This window comes from Micropterus salmoides, unplaced genomic scaffold, assembly GCF_014851395.1.
Source record: "Micropterus salmoides isolate LMB-PRFRI ecotype aquatic unplaced genomic scaffold, ASM1485139v1 Ms_hic_scaffold_9, whole genome shotgun sequence".
Lineage (NCBI taxonomy): Eukaryota > Metazoa > Chordata > Actinopteri > Centrarchiformes > Centrarchidae > Micropterus > Micropterus salmoides.
The window spans coordinates 17,410,620-17,427,625 of NW_024044681.1; the positions used below are offsets into that span (position 1 = coordinate 17,410,620).

General features: G+C 39.0%; 1 long non-coding RNA gene across 1 annotated transcript; it reads left to right on the forward strand.

Annotated features, from left to right (window-relative positions):
* The first annotated feature begins 1,297 nt into the window (after positions 1-1,297).
* LOC119896122 lies at positions 1,298-7,765 on the forward strand. The gene is made up of 3 exons (XR_005443175.1): positions 1,298-1,402; positions 2,035-2,087; positions 7,632-7,765. It is a non-coding gene; the product is annotated as an uncharacterized LOC119896122 (long non-coding RNA).
* Positions 7,766-17,006: the final 9,241 nt, after the last annotated feature.

The following is a 17,006-nucleotide window of genomic DNA, read 5'->3' on the forward strand; positions in this document are numbered from 1 at the left end:
TAACTTGTAAGGTCTAAGATGCATCAGCTTAAATAGCTGAACCATTGTTTGATTATTTCTTTATGCACTAGTAGTGATTTTGGCCTTCACTAGTTAACTAGTAAAACATTTTAAGTCTGACTAGTTAACTAGTACGGTCTAAATCGAACAAAAGTAGTTAACTAGTAGACATTTTTGCATTGACTAGTTAACATGTAGGCGGCAAAGAGAAGCCACTAGTAGTACTAGTTGCAGTTCCTCAGGTCAACATGTTAACTAGTGCACAACATGCAAATGAATTGGGCAGGATTATCACAAAATCCTGAGTCCTGCTTGGTTGAAATTTATAATTTTGAACTGGAGATCCAATAGGAAGACTCAAAGTCCACTTTTCCCCTCCCCCTTATTAGCATTTTGCTCCACTGGTTAACTAGTGGGCATTTTGGCATCCACTAGTTCTACTAGTAAACAATTTTACACCCACTAGTTAACTAGTCCGATCAAAATAGGCTTTTACTAGTTAACTAGTGGGCATTTTGGCTCTTACTAGTTAACTAGTAAAACATTTTTCGCCTTACTAGTTAACTAGTAAGGTCCAAAAGACTTTAGCTAGTTAACTAGTGGGTATTTTAGCTCTTACTTGTTAACTAATAAGGCAAAAAATGTTCTACTAGTTAACATTTTTTACCTTACTAGTTAACTAGTAAGGTAAAAAATGTTAAATGTTAAATGTTAAATGTTAACTAGTTAACTAGTAAGAACAAAAGTGCGTCAACTAGTTAACTAGTGGACATTTTAGCTCGTACTAGTTAACTAGCACAACAATTTTCGCCTCACTAGTTAACTAGTATGAGCTAAAATGCCTCAACTAGTGTTACTAGTGGACTTTTTGGCCTTTACTAGTTTACTAGTAAGCATTTTAGCTCCCACTAGTTAACTAGTGCATAAATTTGTCACCCACTAGTTAACTAGTAAGCCGAATTTATGTTCCACTAGTAAACATGTTAAAGCTTTTGCTGGTCACTAGTTAACTAGTACGTCTTTGTGCTTTACTAGTTCGGTCCAGATGGCCACTAGTTCGTCAAAAAGCCAACTAGTTGAGACTTTTGGTGTACTAGTTTGACAAAATGGCGAACTAGTTCTGGCAAAGACCGAACTAGTAGATGCAAATAAAGTTTGATATCCAGGATTTAGAATAAATGCTCAAACGGCTTTCCATACACACGTGACTGTGCGCGCCCTGGCGCACGCTCGACCAGGTGAATTGAATTGGGGCAATCAGAAGCTCGTGCCCAGTTCAATCAGCGTAGTACAAACACCCACATCAGTCATTTCACTAGGGTGCGACGGACTGAGAGGACGGCTGAAGTACAAACGCATCCACTGTGAGGGACTGGGACTTTTTGATTGTGACGGGCTATCGGTAAGCTCTCGTTTGGATCTTTGTCTGTTTGGGTGTAGAAATGTATTTAATGGGCTAAATGTGTTAATGTTGTGGGGAAAGCTTAAAAATGTCACTGCGTGGCTTAAAGTGATAGTAAACTGATAAGACCCAAATGCTTAAATTTATATGGGTAAAAAGTATGGGTTTCCTATCTAATTTGTGTAGATTAATATTTAAAATGGTAACCCAAAATCCTTTGTTAAAGCTTAATTAAAATTGATAAAATGTAAAGAATATTCTTTCGTTAACCTTTTATTAAAATGTTTGAACACTTGTTAAATACTTTTACCTAATCTAAATATACATACTTTCTACTTTGTTGAAATACTTAACCTTACCTGTGTTGGGGGGGGCATGATGCTGATTCTGTCACTGGTACCTGTTCACCTGGTCAAAATAAGTCTTTTCTGAGTGGAATCTGAAGTCTGGTCCTTTTCAAGTGTGGACACTTCAGTTAGAAAAGACACTTGACAGTCATGATACTGAAGATGCCATCCTGTTACATCAACAAACCAGATTTCATTACAGATGACATTTAATGACTGTTCAATCAATGATGATCATTGTGAAATGTCAGCCATAAAATAATTTGACCTTTCACACTAATTTAGACTATGACCCGTGTTAGTACAGAGGGCTGGTGGGAGTGACCACCAACGTTCATGTAAGTGATTCCAGTTATTTTTACAGCTGCATGTGTAATTTCTTGATGTTGCCGCTTGTTTGTGACATGTATTCAACTGTGCATGCATGTTTCTGCATAGTTCTCTGCACCCCTCATTAACAGCTCAAATGTAATCTGCTTGGGCTCAGTAACAGAGTGAACAGGGTAACAGGCATGGTTGCATAACTTCTTCCTTTAGCCAAGACACTGAATAAACGGGGATTAATTACCAGGGCTTACTGTCAAGATACTCCAATCCACGATCCGCACAGGCAGATGATAAATAGGATGGCATATGCACGAGGACTGAGTATGCACATGCATAATGTGTTGTCATTTCTCACACTAATGAAATAAATAAAATGTTAATTTTATTTGTTTATTGCTGAAGCCTCACATGTAAAGGTTTCTCATTAAATGAATGGAACTTAGCCAACCACTTTAAAATCACTGTCCCACTGTAAAGTCCCACATCTCATGATGGTGTTTAATAATTCCAACTTCAAAAGGCCAAAGAGGACAAACCGAGATCGAGGGTAAGTAAGACAAATAAGAGGCTTGAGGGTGTTTTATTTATTTTTTTTTTTTACTTCAGTGATTAGCAGAGATTTCAGTGCGTGTGTGTATATAGCGACCTCTGACATTCATGCCTTTTAAATTCCAACCAGCTTTAATCCTTACAGCTGCAACTGCCTGCAGTCTCCTCCATAACAGCACTTATTTAGCTGAGAGTATCAGCTTTTTTTTTGTTTTGTTTTTTATATTCTTGACAGGTAGTTATTTTTCTATTTTTGGCAAAGTCAAAACCCAAACCATAGATGTACAATGTAGATTATGTTAATATATGTGCAATTAGTTTGGCTTATTTAATATAGCACCTTTCAAAGCTCAAGGTCACAAAGTGCTTTCCAAGAGTAAAATATTAGAAATAAGACTATCAAAAATTAAAGAAATAAAGATAAAAATCATAAACCGTAAGAAATAATCAAACAATGGTTCAGTTAAAGCCTCAATCATAACATTATACCCATTCAAACAAGATAAAGATTGTTTTGTATCTGTAAAGAGTTATTTCTCCTCATTGCTGGTAATATGTGGTGAAGATGTAATTAACTCAGCAGGTGACAGTGCTAATTGCTGAAATTAAGCAGCATTGGAACTGTCAACCAGACATTATTACACATTTCAGCTTCTACAGTTACAAAACCATTTGGTTAAAGGATTACTTGAGGTAGGGGCTAACCTGGGTGCGATTTTCACATTCTGGTGTCGAAATGGCAATAGGTATAAAGTCTTGGAATCCGTGCAGTAGATTGCTTCATGACTGGAAACGCAATTAGCGAGTTGGAGAGTGTTTGTGTTGGAGTAATGTTAAGAAATAAAATCTTGCTAGCAGTTCCTGCGTTCACAACAAACTCCCCTCGCTCTTATCCACCAGTGTTTCCTGCAACAACTCGCCTTTCACGAGATTTTCACCCAGACTCGCTCGTGGGGATCCTCTCCATGATGTTGTAGCCAATATGTATAACAGTCTGAGCCTGTTGGGGGCAAAATAAAGCACATTTGATGGGCACAAGTATCCCAAAGCAATACAGCCTGTTTGCAGCTGCCGGCTGAAGCTATCTACTGCACGGATTCCAAAACTTTTTATCATTTCAACACCAAAATATGTGGAAAAATATTCTACAAACACTTTTTTCAGCTTTTTTTTTTTTTTTTTTCTTCAGGCTGAAGACAGCCTATCCTAACACTCTAAACAACCCCAGTTTTAGCTAAACCACATGCAATGAACAAATCCCTAATGTAGAACAGTTACATATGTGCATTTAGTACATGATTGGGCACAAGGTTAGCTGATCATAGAGGAAAAACATTGCATAAAAACCATAGGTTTCTGAAGAGACATGTTGAAGCTTTGATTTGAGTCTTTTTGCTTGCAGTGATCTTACTAGTTACCAGACACGGATCTTCTGTGGTTGCACAGGGGGCACCCGCCCCCCTTGTGATCAGATTGTCCACCCCAATTTTCATTGGCTCTTATTGATCAATTATTGTGCCTTTCAATTTCCGATAGAACACAAATTTTGAAAAGTGCTGTTAAAAAAAGACAGTTCTGCAGGAAAGCAAAGAGATGCAAGAGAAGTCAGAACTCTATTTCTTGAATGTACTATGTATCATAAGGTTTTGCAAATTACTGTTAAAATGAATTTGGTTAAGTTCGCATTGGAAAGTGTTGTTGTTGTGCTTAGCCTGTTTCATATGCATTAACAAACATTGGCTAAGTTAGCCTAGCAGAAGCTCCTTCTAACTTGACTAATGTTGACAATCATTGTGGTGTTACAAATGAAGGTTCTTTACTTTGTCCTTTTGTTTAAGGGCTTAGTTTGTGTGGACCGAATTAATGGTAGCTGCAAGTAGTCTGCTTTTCACTGTATGTGGCAGAGCTAACGTTAATGCTGGCTCTTTAGCTAGCTAATGCTGGCTCTTTAGCTAGCTAATGCTGGCTCTTTAGCTAGCTAATGCTGGCTCTTTAGCTAGCTAATGCTGGCTCTTTAGCTAGCTAATGCTGGCTCTTTAGCTAGCTAATGCTGGCTCTTTAGCTAGCTAATGCTGGCTCTTTAGCTAGCTAATGCTGGCTCTTTAGCTAGCTAATGCTGGCTCTTTACCGTACTTTCTCATATTGACCTCAACTGCAGAAGTTAACGGGACTTTATTTGAACTCGTATAAGAGATGCTCTCCTTCAAAATCCCTCAGTTTGTTAGAATAATTTGTCATAATTCAGTATACTTTGCCATGTTATAGTTGCCGCATTATGCTGCACAAACACTTCCTGTATGATTACAAATTAAAAGCCCTCTCTAGCATTTCAGTGGTAAGAAACCTGTAATTTCTGAACAAGGCTTTTGTTGTGAAACATTTGCAGGAACGTGTTGGGGAAACTCATTGACTTGCAAGATCCCCCATATGGCACTTGAAATGTAGCTACTGCTTTGTCGTGCCACTTGTATGTTACTTGAAAATATATAGTCTAGTTGAAACATCAACACACATCCACACTGAAAACGGGAAAACAACACTGTAGATGAGTAATCGAGAACAAAAGTGTGTTGTAATATGCATGTTTTCAAGGTAGAGTTAACTAACAATGAAATGGAGAAAAGCAAGACAACTTCATTAAGAAGAAACATTGGGCTTAGAACAGGGACAGTGCAGGTCAGGCTGAGGGCCCTGAAGGTCAGCCTGAATGAAGCCAGGGACCATCCCATGTTGAACAAAACTTCCAGAGGCAGACCAGCACCCATAGACCAGGTGAAAACAGACATCATTCAAATCAAGGGTCTAAGGATCGAGGCTGATGTATGCAGTACAGATTGTCAAGCGCCCTGAGGCAAATTGTGATTTATGATATTGGGCTGTGTAAATAAAATTTACTTGATTTGACTACTTTTATTAACTAAATTAAACTGATGGCGTTGTGTACTGTGCAGTTTTAATTGTTTGCCTTTCTTAAACATCTGCACTTTATGATGTATTGTAAAAAGTATAATTTTAATATAAATAAAACTTATTTATGTCAACCAGTATTTTTAGTTATGTAGAATCGGCTGACAGCTGGAGCCTCCCTGTTCAACCATTGCCTACATTTGCTGCACCTAAAGGTCCCCAAGGTGGATAATTAAGAAACCCAAAATGTTAACCCACCATGTAGCAATGTGATTTCATAGTTTTCAGTCATGTGACATGCGCGGTGACCTGGAGGGCAAAACAGACCAACATAGCAGCTCACATCGCAACTCCCCCAGTAGAGATGCCGCAAAAGCAGTTCAATTTATGGATCCCCTCTAAACTAAAGAAAATGAAAGATGAACACAAACTGCAAGTGTTGGGCACTTCCGATCCATGTTACAGCATCCGCTTCTGCATTTCTACCGTTAAAAAAACAAACACCAGGTCCCTGCAGCTGCTCAACTGCAGTAATGTACTTGCATTTACCTTGTGGGGAATCCCTCACCTAACACAGCCCAGGCTTGTCTCCTCCTTGTTTAGTGCATCTGAAAGCACAACAACCATCCAGCATTTTGGCAATGCAAAAGTAACAAACTCAAAGTATCACTTGTTTCCTGGTTGGCGGGCAGCGGAAAAAACATCTTTTTTACATTTTGGTTAAACACGGTTAACGCCTCCAGTATGTTTCAAAATTTGTATTGATTGCTTTAAAGCATTGTTACCTGTAAGAGGGATACAAATGAAGTTATTAGTAGTATTAAAACTGACACAGCATTGAAACTTTTTGGCCATTATGGCAGAGATTGCAAGGCCCTTTAGTAAAACAGAAAATGGAGCGTAGAAATGCCAAATACACGTCACATAACTCAAAATGAGATTTGAGGTTCTAGCTGAGATGGTTAGGAAGGACACTGTTGAAGAGGTAAAGCAAAGCGGGCATTTACTGTCCAAGCTGATGAGACAAGACTTACAAGAACAAATTTCATTAGTGCTCAGGTACTACAAGGGAACGGTACATGAAGGCTTCATGCATTTTGAACATGCCGATAAGCTTGATGCTGCTGGGATAACAGAAAATTGTGAATGGCCTCAAACTATGGATTGAAATTCAGAGAACAGCTGGTTGGGCGCGACAGAGCCTCAGTGATGAGCAGCGGATTCAATTCTGCAAGGATACAGTCGCTGGCTAAGCATGCTTTTTATGTGCACTGCAATGCAAATTTCCTTTATTTGGTGATTGTGGACACGGTGAAAGCAGTTCCAGAGACATCATGCTTTTTCCTTTTTTGCAGCGCCTATATATATTTCTATCTGAATTGTATGTAAGCACAGGCTTTATGGGCAACTTAAGTTCAATGACCCTTGACCATTGGAGCTGTACACTCTGGGCTTCCCATACTCATCCAGTAAAGTTACTTGCTTTTATACTGACCTTTGATTTGAAAGATGTTTTGGAATTTTGGGTTACAGATTAATGTTAAATGTTTACTTGTACTATAGCTGATGAGACATTAAATCATAGATTGAACTTGTTGCTGTGGATTTCCTGTGAGAACATTAAACACTACAGGTGTGTGTATTTCTACAATTATTACAAATCCTTCCCAATAAATAAAATAAAGTCTGTAGAAAGACATGTTTCTCAGGTCCAGAAAAGGCATAAGCAAGTGTTTGATTTTGAAGCATAACCTTTACACTGAAAAATACCCCAATACCTGAAAAGCAAGGTCATGTACAGCTGGTCGACCATAACAAAGACCAAAAATCTTGGTCGATACACCACTAGCAGTTAGCCAACTGGAACCAGTTCTCTCTTAGCAAATTCAGCAGAATATACGTCTGCTTACACCAAGCATTTTTAGGCTTCTTAAATAGATGCACAGAGAGTCTGGGATAAACACAAAAGGACAAACAGGAAAATTTGATGATACAGCATCAATGTTGTTGTGCAAAATCTTTCAAGTCCATAACGTGAACCATTTCTACTGTACTGCCAGATTCTGAATACCTTACCATTTTATTTATATTTGTTTTAGTTATAATATTTTTATCAGGTCATGGGGAATTCGAAGTATATCCCTACCACCAACAGGCAGGAGGAGTCTGGAAGTAGTGGAAAACTCTAGATCTGTTGTCTGGGCTGAGCTTGGCACCCTACCGGCAGCATGAAAGGTAAGACTGTACTGCATCCTGAGCAGAAATCTACCAAACTCTCACATCTTCAAAAGTTATCACCTTCACCAGTTTTCTCATCAAAGGTGCAACTTTCAGAATTACACTTTTACCAGCAGTCAGGCCAGGACTGTACATGTTACGCCCCTGAAAATGGGGAGGAATAATCACAAGAGTGAAAAGATGTTTCCTCAGCAAGAACTTTTACTCTAATGAGGAAAATACCACTACATCCCCAGACCATGAATTTACTATATTTAGTTATCGTATGTTCAGATTATTAATATTCTATTTTAACTTGTCACATTACACATCTTCACGAACAGTTTTATCCAATCTGGAATGCAAGCAATATACAATACACAAACTACTTTGCATTGCATCTTTTCTTTAGCACACATGGCATAGTTTTGTATAGGATACACAAGACTAGTGCTGTTCTCCAAAATGTAAACTTTTTAGGAAGTGAAATCAAAAAGCCTTCCCTGCAGCATCCATCTCTCTGTATAATCTCTCTATGCACTCTATATTGTGTTCTACTTTTCCTTGCAGTATCCTGTTAGTATTTGCTGATGCAGTTGAGCTAGTTTTCCCTCTGGGATCATTAAAGATTCATCACATCTGAAATATGAGGTGGAGGTGAAGTTGTTAAGTTGTTTCTTGGGCTGAGTATTTCACATACCATATAAAATAAGATCGTTTAAGGTCTCAGATCTGTCAAGGTGTTTCTCTCGACAGAGGAAAACACTGGGGAGCAGGAGGCAGGGAAACATGCACATTTTATTTTAGAATGGAACATAGAAGAATGGTTGGCTGAGTTTAACTAACTTGGGAAACATGGGATTTCATGGTATTAATACATGTTTATATAGATCACAGCGATTGCCGCAACTAAGTGGCAGGTGCAGGTAGGCATATAATCATGGTATTAAAAAGCGGTGTTGTATTTATTGATAGCAGCTACTGTACATACTGTGGGTGATGTTCAGAGCATTTAAGATGTTGGGCTTAAAACAATATGTGTTTCAAAGTTTAATATTCGAAGATTCAGACTCCTATTCAATATCCGCCAGCTGTCAGTAATTTGTTACATTCACAAACTACCACGCTAATTGCTAAAACTGACCTAATGTGATCAGCAAGATCATATTTTATAGGAAGACCCAACACTGTTGCTAGGGACTCTTCACTTAATTTAGTTTGGAGTGAGATTTGGTATCAGTGAAGTCGATGCATTTTAGTAGAGTAGGCCTTACATGACATTACCCACCGCAGGGGTTGGGGTCATCACTCCTCAACCCCCAGGAATTTTGTTTAAAGTTCAGCAGCCAAATTCACACTTTTAAAGCAGATGTAGATGAAAAGCCAAGTCAATAATCATGGTCCATGGAAGTATAGTTTATTTGCATACTTGCCAACCTCGGGACATCATAGCGTAAATCAGGAGACCAGATCCAACCAGGGTATCTGGTGATCTTCCCCAGAAAATTGTTAATTTCAGAGTTTTCCTGCATTCTAGTGGATTTTTTTTGTGGCCAACATGTGGTGTTGCGAGGACAGGGGGGCAGGAGACTTAGGAGAATCTGGAGGGTTAAATATATATGCAGATGTGATTGAATCTTGTTCAGATATATTGTTAATGGATGATATTGGTGATTTGATTTTCAAATTTGTAGTACTCATCCCAGGGGTGTAACATTGATTTAAAGAGCAGGGAGTCTGGGGGTCTTTCCTTTTAGGAAAAAGAAAAAAGCATATGAATACAACTTTCTGTATTTCTAAATGCTTTTAGCATATTCTCAGCTACTAAAAAAAGTAACACGACTAAGATTGCTATCATGTTTAGTTTAATCATTTTGCCAGAAAAGTGGCAAAAAGTATACATCAGAGAAAGCTGTCTTCAGTTTCTGGGTTAAACATGTTTTCTACATGTTTAACCCAGAAACTACACCGTGGTATTCAATTAGGAACATAAGTTATACTTTAAAGAATTATTTATGGCACCATCAGCTGATACTGTTCCATTTGTAACTTCAGTTACAGTGTATGTATGTTCAAGGTCACTGTAGATGACTGTGCTTTTGTTTATGTTCTAGTCCAGTGCCTAGTACTCTTTATTATGAGGAGTATACTATGATTATACCTTCTTACTATAATTCAAAATATATGCCTTGTTACTCCCTTCTTTAAAAATTGTATAGCCACAATCTAATTCTTATATGTAATGGTTTATGTAGGGACATACGCGACAGTCAGCATAGCCAGCAGAATTGACAATTTGCAGACTTTTTTTTTGCAGCTGGTTAAAATACTGTTAATTGCCCAAGTAAAATTGTGGCCCTTGTTGTTTGAAAATTGCACTCTTTCTTGTTGCCATTTCCATGTTGAAAGTGTTAGTTTAGTCAGTATTAGTTAGTAATTGAGCTAGCATTGTAAAATTACATTAAGATATGATATCAGCAAGTTGACTTGTAGCTTTTCGTTAAAATAGACACATCAGAGCTATTCAGAATAACTGGTAATGGGAGAGTCATTAGAAAAGATAAATAAAATATATATATTGGACATTAAAGTAGTTAAATGGCTTTATGACCTACAACAGTGTCAGAAGTAATTTAATGTATGCCTCTGCTCTGCCATCACGTTCAAAGATTAGTAGCCACGTACTGAGAAAATAAGTTATTCTACTTATTTTGAAGTGAATAATCCCGCTTTCCTACTACTGCTTAGAGCCTCATGGCCCCTGTGTATTTACTGTTTCATTTTGGCCTGCTGGCTCTGCAGGGAGAGAAAGCTGCAGGTGTAGAGATGTTTAAATCTCTAATCTCTCACAGTGACTGACTTCTTCACTGTGACTAAATCTGTGAAATTAGAATACTCTGTTGCTGTGGGTTACTTGCAGATAAGAGTACAATCTGGCTGATGTTGATTAAAACAGCCTAGAAAAGAGACATTCCGTATTTAGAAACTACTTTGCATTCACTATAAAATGTATCTTATAGCTATAACATTTTTCCGTGTGATTTCAAATGATCTACACTTTACATGCAGCGCAGACACATTCGCTTTCATTATCCCTATGGGGCAGCCACCTGTTCTGGTATTTGATTTAATCTAGACTCCCCGGTCTTGCAGGTATACTCATATTTCATTTTCCTGTGCCGCAGATCCATGTTGTCCTTACTATTTTTGTCTCATTGATATTTATGTGTAATGAAATGAGAGTGAAACACAAGGCTCAGGCCCTTCACATCATTGTTTGCTCAGCATCGAGTGACTATCAGACATAATCAAAGCCTGATAAGTCAAGCCAATACCATTACCAGGCCTGTTTCACAGTTTGGTTTCGAGATGAACTGCGGCAATGAGCTTTGACAGGACTGATGGAGCGTGCAGACAGGAGTGACACAATGTTATACACATTTCCCCTCTGCAATAGAAATGCATCACCTTGTACTGGGATAAAATTGTTAGTCAAATGTGCTGTGACAGTGAGACATTTGAAAGCTGTTTCTCTCTCAGAGTGTTGTTCACAGATACAATTAGGAATATGGTGTGGTGACCCTATCAATTTTCATCCTCTAGGATTACAGTAGGTTTATAGACAGTGTGTTGCTGGGATTGTTTTTCTATTAATGTTGCAAATTCTTAAAATCTACATTTAAACCCATTTTAATAATCTAAATCCCCAAATAGTTACAATACAGATAACTGTAAACTACTTTGTACAGGGAGTAGGACTGGCCAATGCAACACTTTTCTCATGCTTTCCTTTTAGGCCCACTATCCCTAGATATTATATCCATATTGGATAATTCTGTACCTTACAATTTGCAGATAATGCATGCTGAAAAACTCTATATTGACCTAACCTTAATGAAATGCCTTACTCTGATTATTCTATAACCAAATTTATTTCCTTGCACAAATACGGTCTTAGCAATAATTGAGAAATACTGCAGTTGGGTGTAAACAAAAAGCTTCCACAGAATCATCCAATATTGATATTCTTTTCTGGTGATGGAGTTATTCCTTTTTCCTTTTGTGTCAAGTGATTACTAACCTGACTCGTCAGATGTTTGCATTTTCAAAAAATACTTGACAGGTGATTGGATGAACCAGTTCTCCATCTGTCACGGGCTAACTCCAGCCAATCAGATCAACGAACCATTTGACATTGTAGGAGAGCCGAAGCCATTCATTCATTTTAGGGGGATTTATACTTTTACTCCCCTACATTTTAAATCATGTATTGTGCTGATTGCTATCTGATCCCTGTAGTTAAGTTACTGAGAAGAACAAAAAAATATTTTGCCACTGAAAATAATGCGTATTTACAGATTATTTCATTAAGGACTGAACACACACAAGAACAGACAAACTGTCGTACCGAAAAAGGCGTATGTATAAAAACATATTATATTCACATGTGGCTGTATGGTACAGTGGCAAAGTTGTTGCTCTTACAACAGCATGTCCTGGGTTAAATCCTGCTCATGGCAACTCTTTTTCAAAAAACGAGCCATTAATGAGACTGAGCAAGTCTCAATTATGACTCCTGCTGCTAAATGCGCTCTCACCTATTTGAATTTTAGGAGCAACATATGAGAAAGATATCGAACAACATTGAAATTAAAATGAGAATCACAATTTTGTCTCCTGAGCTCTAGAAAAGCAACTACTGAGCAAAAAAAATTCTTTATGGCAGAGGCTGAGGAGAGAGCAAAGATGTGTGAGGAAGGGGGGGGGAAAAAAAGAGTGACGAGCAAGAGACCGGACAAGAGTAAATATCGGACTGGCTTTTACTGTTTGGTGTGAGCTAAAAGAGCTGAGGACATATGCTGAACTGGCCTTCTTGCTGTTGGACTAGTAAGTAATAACTTATTAGATGGCTTGTCATGTGCGCTTGCTTGATGTTTGCCTGTGTTAACAAAGTTGTCGACTCTGCAAAATCAGAGGTTTCACGGACAGCGGTTTAGCAGCTACCTATATTAAGTTGATGTTAGCAAACTTACTAGATAACACGGACATCACATTATTTACGACAGTGGTGAACGGTAGGGCCGCACAAAAAAACCTTACACAATGTTGCTCTAAAAGAGATTCAGGTATCATATATTCTGCTCTTATTCTAAGTTCTACTAAAGAACTGATAACTCATCCAAAGCTTTTCAGAAGCAGTGGAGTGCTATAACAGGGAATACAATACTTAAGGTTCATTAGTTCATTACTATTTTTTTCTTTTTAGTGGCTGCCATCCTAAGACATCCGCTGCAATTAAGTGGCTAATGTATGGGGCCTAATTTAGGCTGAGTCAGATTAATATGCGCACACTCATACCAACTGCAAATTCAGCGACAAAATCATATGGAGACCTTCAATTACACAAAAATGCTAAATAAGCTTTTGAGTGTATGTGAATATAAACACTGGCATTTTGTGAGGATGAAACATTCTGTGACAGGAGGGGCATGAAAGAAATGTTTATACCCTACCACATAAACATGACACACAGTCAACTGCTTGTCTTATAGTACCTTCGGCAGCTGCCTTTTCTAATCTATCAACTGAGTAGATGAGTCGATCTGTCAGGTCTTGCCTTGGTTCAGGGGATGGTCACACAGAGGGATGTCAGAAACCTCTGCCCCAATGTTTTAAGTTTTGGTGTGTTTACAGATTCACTTTATCATGCATTTGTCAAATTGTGGGGAAAATGTTTTGAGAAACAGCTTGTTAACATTGTTTACCCCCAGATATGAACCGGAGAGCACTCTTAGCTGTAGGCTAGTCTTGGTTATAACTAAGAGGCAATCAGAGACCAGGCATAGTCTTATCATAAAGCAGAGGCTAAGGCAGATAAATCAGTTACATGTCAAAGCTTACTATGGATTATGTCATGACCCATTCAAGTGGCTAAAAATCTAAACTAATTCTTTTGAGACAAAGTTTATTGATGTGCAGTATATGTATCTGCATATTTCTACCTGAATAGTGTTGTGCTTATTCACACCTGCTCCAGAGCAGGGGGGATTAAGAGATGGATAGATATAGATAATCCTGTGTGTGTGCACTTCTTGACCACACTGCCCTTGACACTACCTCGCTCCATGTGACTGCCCCTGCCTGGGCTTCCTGAGGCGATGTCGCGCCAGCATTAGGCCTGTCTAGTCGAGAAACTGGATATATCTCTCCCCACAGGGCTGAAGGCCCATGGTTGCATGCCTTAGATATCTCCTTCACTGGATGTCCACTCCCCCCTGGTCCCTGTGACTTACCCAAGCACACAGCTGAGTCACTCCCATAGGGGGAACACATACAAGACAAAGACACAAACATACATGTTGCCTATATTTTGAAATCTGTTTTGAATATATTCTAGGGTTTGGAAAGAAATTTGTACATAAAGATGCCATTCACTTATTGTTTTGTGAGGGTGAAATATATTTGAGCATATCACCAGTGACAAAAACTTTGTTTTATCGGACCGTTTTTGGTCTGGGTATGGGCCACTGTGGCAACAGGGTGAACTAAGATGCCCTCCCCAGACACTTCCTCTAGGGCCTCCTGGAAGTTCCGAAGGCATTCCCAAACTACCGCTACAGGAGACATGCCAATTCAGGGGAGCAGTAGTTCTACTCCAAGCTCCTTACAGATGTCCAAGCTTCTAACTCCTTGAAGGAAGTCCATAAATAACATGGAATTGCAGTGCTCCTCCTGACGCAAAGGTTTGTAATTTGGTCAAGCCTCCTTTTCAGCACCTTGGTATAGCTTTCCCAAGGAGGCTGAGCAGTGCCATATCCCCAAAAAAGAGGGACAGATTTTATCCCCTTTTATTAACAAATACAAATGAATCACCCTAGGCTGCCAGTCTAACACAGCCCCCAACAAGAATCTCCAACAATATTCAAAACCTTTTAGCACATCAGTGTGGGAGTTTTCCACTAATGCCCCTTTTCCACAGCATGGTACCAGCTCGATTCACCTTGACTTTTTTGGTTTTCTGTTGGGGGGGAGTTGTACCTGGTACTTGTTTCCGTTGAGGTTCCAATCGAGCTGAGGCAATACTAAAATGTGATGTGAAAACACTTTAGAGTACTGACTGGTCAGAGAGAATCGTCACTTATTACTACATCATCATTGTGTGCGCTAGACGGGGGCCGGCAACAAAGTTTTATATTTTACAATTTTCGTTCATTCATCACTAAATCCACTTCTGAGAAGTTTTGAGGGGAGAATGCAACTGAGTATATTTCAGATGGCAGTATACGAATGTATGCTCTTCAAATATGATTTTAAATAAGCCTAGAAAAAATAATAGAAAATCAATATGTGGCGGTCAGCGATGATAATTATCCAACTTGTAATTATGGGAAACGCTGCTTCCAGTACCACCTCCTTCACCCCCAAATACAGCGCGCTCTCCTGACTTTTTAACTAATCATTTTCATAACAGCTGCAAGCAGTGTGTTTATTTTTTTTTACACTTAGGCCTAACATATAGGCCTAACGTTTCTTTGCGCTACCGGCTGAAATAAAAAATAAAGCAAGTAAATCCCAACTTTTGAACAGCTGTTTTTCTGCACATGTAGCCTATTTATAAGAGCAGTATTCAGTATTTTTACAAATCGTTAAGTTAATGCCACTCTCTCCCGACAAGTCCAAGAATCAGTGACAGTAGCGGCCAGAGTTTCTTTCTATAATTTTCATGTTGCTGTGCTGCTACCGCAAATGCTTCAATAAATTAGATGTAGAATTGTTTGCAGTCGAAAGCTTCTTGCTTGTCGCACAGTTTACAATAGACGACAATGTTCTTTGCATCTTAGACCTTGACACAATAATGGCAGTAGCTACTTACAGCTAGGGAAAGAACTCTCTCCCTCGTTCTCCTTTCTTCCTTTAGTTTTTGGCTAACAGCGGACATGAACAACATAAGGTTCGGTGCCACTGTGCTGCCGTACAGTCGTGGATTCACGTCAAGGATGGTGTGTTCAGTAATGCAGTAACGCAGTATTACTTCGATTAGTAACTGTAATAATTTTACTGTTTTAGAAAAGTAATTAGTTACACTACTAGTTACTGGGAAAAGTAATAATATTACAGTAATGCATTGCTGAGTAACGCGTTACTGTCCATCTCTGACTATCTCTGGGTACTATCTGCAATGGAAGACGAACGACAGCAAACCAAAACTGAGTCAAATAGAGTTGAGTCAAGGCAAGTTGAGCTGGTACCAGTGGTGGAAAAGCGGCTTATCAGTAGGTTTCAGGAAATCCTCAAGTGTTTCTTTCATTGCCCAACAATGTCCCGCATTGAGATCCTCTTCATTTGACGATATGCAAGAATATCTCTGAGGCTAAACATGTCCACCAGCGGGTTCTTGGCACCAATGGCCTTCTGGCCACAACTTCAAGCACCTTCCAGACATCAATTGCAGATGATATAATACAACTACAAAGTCTATATTATCAGGCTTAAAATCTAGGCACAAAGATGCAGCTCTCTCGTTCTCGGGGGGGGTGGGGGGTTCTCCTGCCAGGGGCGTTACCATACACAAACTTGCCCAGCACTTCTCACCCTGGGCCACACAAGTGTAGTGAACCAACCAGTGGACACTAATTATTTTATGCAGAAAGGTCTCCACATAAGAGAACTGGGGGTTGAATTATCACCTGTCAAGCAGACAGCCTGACTCCAGGCCCCCCCAAAACCCAAAAGAGGAGAGGGGTGAAAGGTCTGCTACATGAAACACTTGTTTCCACTGGTTGGGAAATTTCACCCACAACCACCATCTCCAGTGAATTTAAGATGACTGACTCTACTCGTGACTGTTAAAATGACAATTTAACCTTGTCCAGAGACGTAACTTCACCCTGAACCAGGCTGTCAGGACCTCTAAAATGGACAGAGGCCACACACACCCCCCAAGGCCATCCACTCCCCTTTTCGAACTGATGTGCTAACAGATAAGATCAACAGGTGTGTAAATTGACTGGCTCAGAAAAGGGGACACTAACCCAATTCAAACCATGTGAATAAAGAATGTTCTAATGGCTTTGCCTTATAAACTTGTTACTCTGTTCAGATGAATAATCTTTTTTACTTTAGGTAGTGGCCTCTCCTCTTCAATTTTGAGTAGTTTATTACCATGTCATTGTTTAGGAACTATGTTGAAAAGCTAAAAGAATCAAAAGGTTGATATTGTGGAAAGATAGGTGATTAAAATGCGCGCAAATAGACTT